General features: G+C 29.8%; 1 long non-coding RNA gene across 1 annotated transcript; it reads right to left on the reverse strand.

Annotated features, from left to right (window-relative positions):
• Positions 1–4134: 4134 nt before the first annotated feature.
• LOC149030427 (uncharacterized) lies at positions 4135–5660 on the reverse strand. The gene is made up of 3 exons (XR_016178800.1): positions 5541–5660; positions 5320–5407; positions 4135–5169 (listed from the first exon to the last, which is right to left on the reverse strand). It is a non-coding gene; the product is annotated as an uncharacterized LOC149030427 (long non-coding RNA).
• Positions 5661–5871: the final 211 nt, after the last annotated feature.

A 5871-nucleotide genomic window follows, 5' to 3' on the forward strand; every position in this document is an offset into this window, starting at 1 on the left:
ACAAGTAGATCCATTAAAGTCTTAAGTCTGAAACAGATATAATAATAAATTAAACATTTTATTAAGAAACATATTTAAAATCTTTTGTAAACCTGTGCAAATATTCAATGTTATATTTAGTGTTTATGTGTGTGCCTTCAGAAATGCATTTATACATATATTATAAAAAGAAGTCATTGGTCTGTTGTTAAATCCAACGAAGATCACCTGTAACAAAAAGAAAACTATATTAATCATACAATCAAGTGATATAAAGTAGCCTAACATATGAATCGTCCAATTCGTAGATGCACTTTTTAATTAAATTCTCTATTTTATTTTTATTAAATATCTATTTATCATTGCAATGAAATTAAATTTAAACGCGTGATTTTACATTTACAAAGAATAAAAAAATAAAAAAGTAAAAGCAAAAATATTAAATTACTAGAGAAAATAATATCTATTAACTATTATGACTAATACTTTTAAACTGCATTATATAGAAAAGAAAAAATTACAAATTTAATACAATTCGATTACAGTTAAAAATCTTAAAGACAAAAAAAGAAAAGAGAGATTACTTTAATATTCAGAAAACTATAATTAAAGCTTCAAAATGTAATAGTAAGGAAATTTTTAATATTGTTGACTCTAACTAACTAAACACATATGCATCTTTTTGACGATATAGACACAAATTTGGTGTCCCAAGGAGATGGTATGGTCCATCATCTCCAATTATAACTATAAATTAATGACGAGCAAAGAAATAATAGAATAAAATATAAGATATGACTAAAGAACCATTCTCAAAAGGTTCGAACATAATGTTGAACCTTTGAAAGTAATTCAGTAGCCTGTAGTTGCCCTCTTCAGCCACAATTAAGTGGGGGCCTCTTCGGCATTAAGCCTCTTCTTTCTTCATTCCATGAAAACTGCATTTGGACATTTCCTACGTGCGAGCAAGATAAGATTTTTCATACTAATTTTGCAAATGAACTCGTATTTTGTTATGATTCTAATTCTCAGTTATTACAAAATTAATTTAAATTTTGCGTTTACTTTTTTAGCTCGTGGACCATCAATGAACATAGAGTTCATTGACCATACACGAGAATATTTAATCAAATGTCCAAGCAGATAATTTCCCTCGATGACCTAATAACACTTCGCACTTTTAACGTTAAGTAATAAAATCGAATTGAAATAAAAAGTGCAATAAATGTAATACATTTTCTTGCAATACCTTCATTTGATTAATTCGGTATTACTTTGTTCGTTAATTATATGAAATATTTCTAGCTGTAAGACGAAATCGCGATAGTGCGTAATGTTAATCCTGAAATACTTAAAACTAAGTATCAAATGCATCAAAGAATTTGCGAATTTGATTCGACTCTATCTCGTTCGAGATAAAATCGAAACAGAAATGAATCTTTCAAATGGTTGCAAATACCTTTGAATCATGATACATGATACATAAAGATCACAGAATAGTCACAAAATAAATTAACAAATCAAACATAATATAGAATGAGATGATCAAATTTTGTAACAATTCTGTATAAACCAGGAGGCGGAATTTCCACTCCGGAGTGGAAGCAAGAAGTCTAATGCCTTTCCTGGATCCTACCTACTTAAAATTAAAGTTTTCACATTCATTCAGAGAAGTATGCTACCTGCCTGCCTATTACCCATATTTTTACCCATTTTAAGAAAAAACATACATACCCACCCACTCACTCCACGGTTCTCACACATACCACCAGGGTGCAAAAGCCTAAACTAGAGAGCATGCCCCGGGGCACCTCCGACACCCTAGTTCAACCACGTTTTCTAAACTTATATGCTAATGGGTATACGTACGTTTTGCTGTAATCGACTGCCAAGGCTAATGATTATTGCATAAAAAACTAAAGCAAAAATACAAGTATACACTAGTATATATTTATATGCATACTAGTAATATACAAGTATATCCAAGTTTCCACAAATAATTGCAGTAACTCTACTATGCAAACGAGATTATCAAAAAAATTCGAAATATTTAATATAAATATAAGAATACAGAAACGTGATATGAGGAAGTAGTGCTTTGAGTATTTAATGATGTATTAAATGAATAAAAAATATCGCGAAACGATGTACAATACACACTACCTAATACGCACACACAGGTGTAAAGTACATCGTGCAATCACTAGCACAATAACAGCCGCCAATAGGGGAGAAAACTAAAACTAAACCCACGCTAACTGTTTCTCACCCATACGTGTAACACCTGGGCACACGCATAGATGAGAACGCAGAAAGTATGGGGGGGAGAAACGGGAGATTAGTATATTAGAAGCTGAAAATCCTAATCTAAAAAATATGATAAACACATAAATACATTTGTATAAAAAATCATCTAAGCGACTAAGGACTCTACAAGTCATTTGGTGAATAATGACTTAAACAAGCGAATGAAAAAAAAAAGTTACCCCATATGAAACAATCATAGTTTCGAGGTAAGGATGTATTAAAAGACTCTACAATGATGATGGATATTTTTTGCAAACCTCGGACGACTTTTTCATTAAATGGCTGTTCTAATGAAAGAACTGGGCTTTGAGCCGCCACTTAATTGCCAAAGTCTATCCGTCGCGAATAAATTTGTCTTCTTGCTCATTTATTTAAAATATCAAAGTATTGATATATCAAAATTAATTTCGATTACAAAAACTATGTACAAAGCAATGCATGTAAGACATTTATTACATGCTTTTAACACGTAATAAAAAAGAGAGTACATTTATTAATTGCATTATGAATTAAATGAATTTAACCGATGAGACAAGAAAACCTATCCTAAGCTAATAATAAAACATACAATAAAATATACAATTTTCATGAGTAATTTCTAAAAAGGAATTACTCATGTGCTCGCCAATAATTTATTTAAATAATTACAACCAGTAACTCGTGCCGATTTGGACCTTTCATCCTCGGCATGATTGAGCACTGGAGGGACTTTAAATAAAAACTCACGGTTTAAGAAGTTCTGCGATGGCTCCAAAACACTCCTACTTCGCAGCAAGTATTGTAGTCTAATGATGGAAGACGATACTCGATTTGCCATTGAAGAAGATCCATCGAAGATCCACCGAAGAATTCATCCAACATCTTTGAAAGGAAGAGAATCCATGGTTATATCTGTAAAATAAAATAGAACAAAAAGATAAGTTTTCTAGAATATTATCCAAAATCATATAAAATAAAATCGAATAAAATGTAAATACTAATGAAAACTTACAATGCATTCCTAGGAGATGCAGCTCTATTGCACCATGGTGATGCACCTCGCGTGAATCTAAAAACGCGGTTTAAACGAAAATAAGAAACTATAGATGAGTTTCTTATCGCAAAACCGATATTTTATTATACGACGAACAACACTGACTCTAATTCGCGTTTGATTTTAACTTATTACTCGCCCGATCACTGATTCTAAACTGCACTAATTCAAAAACTGCATTGCTCGCAGTCAAATGCAAGAACAAAAATTTCACTCCTGGTCACTTCACATGGGCCATTCGTGCACGATTGCAATCTGAAACTGAAATAAAAAACGATACTATTAATATCATTACTATTACAGAAAATCATTAAAATTTTTGAAGAATTATTTAATACAAAAATATACTTACTGTAAATCTTTATTGATGAATACACAATAGATCTCTTATCCTTAGGAGGACGATGACAATGCACAAAGAATGACTATAAAACTGCATTACATGCAGTTAATTCATTTAACACTAGATTTATGGACTGAGCAAATGTGATTCATTTCAAACTTTTTTGTTACATATATATTAAATAGAAATATTTTAATTAATTGTAATTTAATAAAATTTAAATTTAATTAAAATTTTAAAGTAGAATATTTTTTAAAAATATATGTTAATTTTTAATACTGTAATGAAATATATATTAATATTAATTCCCCTCCTCTATGCACTTTTTCATTCAAACAATGTTTGTAAATTTTTAAAAAAATATTGAACAAAACAATAGTGAAAAAATCTAGTGTTAAACGAATTTCTAAATGAATTTAATTAATAAAATGTGAATACCATTCCAACGATGATCTAAAACACAAATAAAAAAAGATTATATAAATCTTTGTTATATAAAAATTACTATAATTATTGAAAAAATGTTTCATATAAAAATTGACTTACGTTTTTTCTTCATTGATGAATGCACGATGGGTCTCCTACCCTTAGGATGACGATGAGCACACGTTTAAACTTAATAAAAGAAACTTGCGAGTTTCTTAACCGAGCAAACGAAACTTTAACATGCGACGATCAACACTGAATCTACTCTTTTGTCGACTTTTTTATATTTTATTTTAACACGATGCAACACACGAGAACCTCATTGCCTACGCGCTGGATTGCAATGATTTTCTGAAACAGAAAAAGAAAAAGAACAATTAAGATTATTGTTGTAATAAAAATCAATTGAAATTATCATAGAAATGTTTGATAGTAAAATATACTTACTTTTAGTCTTCGTTGATGACTGCAGGATGGGTATCCTACCCTTAGGATGACGATGTATAAAATAAAATTAAATAAAAAGTCTGAAAAGAGCTGAAACATACTAAAGATTAAATTACAATATTTCCTGTCAATCATTTCTGAAGGCAGGGCACACATTAAAACCATTGAATATTTTTGATAGAATGGTATTCAAGTTATTAAATATTTGTGAAATTTATCAAAGTATGCAACTATTTGCTTGCTAAATTACATACAAAGTATGTAATGCTAGTAAAAATTTTAATTAAAAATCTTTAAAGTTGTCTAAATAAAACAGTAATTGTATCAGCAAACTCAATAAAGAGTAACATAAAAAATAAACCAGATTTTATACGATTCTATGCAATGAAAAGCTTTTTAAACTATTAAAATCAAAACGATAACGTTAGAAATAAAATTATTAAATAATTTAATACGATTTATTTTCGTAGATGTTGTCTCGTTGAAAGATAGAAGACGAATACGAGGTACGTTACTACATAACCTTGGTAGAGGAGATCTCGGGAGTGTCGAACGTTCGGCTATTATACCTATGTTATCGGCTGTTTACGTTTTGTTGTCGGAAATTCGACGAAGAAAATTCCTCGAGAAATTCCTGGAAATAAAAATACACATTTATAATAACCTATATGTAGAGTGTATTGTTTTCTTATTCTTCCTCTCTCTCTCACACTCCTTCTCTCTCACTCTTTCTGTAGTATTTCTATATGCTTATATGCTTATACTTAAAAAACATAATGCTCACCTCGCCGTATATGGAGAAGATAAAAAAAGTTGCCACAAGGTTAAAATATTAGTGAATTCGTGTTATAACTCTTCCCATGTTAAGAAAACTAAAAGAAAGTAAAATATGAAAACACATATAAAAATTATGCATGTAGTATGCATTTGATATATAACATTCGTTATATATCATTTAATATATAACAGGAAGGTGTACATTAAAATAATAATTGAAACAATTACCTGAAATTAACGGGATAACAAAATCCGCTGCAACACGTATACAGACGACAGATTAAAAAATTCGAAAGATTCGCCATATTGAAGTGCACAAGACTGGCGCGAAAATACTGCATGCGCGAAAATGATGCGCAGTAGATCTTCTTTCCACCTATAATAAAGAAAAATTTCGAATGATTAAAAATACGATATAGGACCACAAAAATTGTCAAAATTAACTCAAAAAATCAAAATTGATCCTTTTATCCTTTATATATTATAATAGGAAGGTGTGAACCTTACAAAATATCTTTTAATTACCTGATCTTAACGGGACGATGACACTCCGATGTGT

The sequence above is a fragment of the Polistes dominula genome, unplaced genomic scaffold (assembly GCF_049000335.1).
Source record: "Polistes dominula isolate Pdom_NZ unplaced genomic scaffold, Pdom_raw_medaka contig_37, whole genome shotgun sequence".
NCBI lineage: Eukaryota > Metazoa > Arthropoda > Insecta > Hymenoptera > Vespidae > Polistes > Polistes dominula.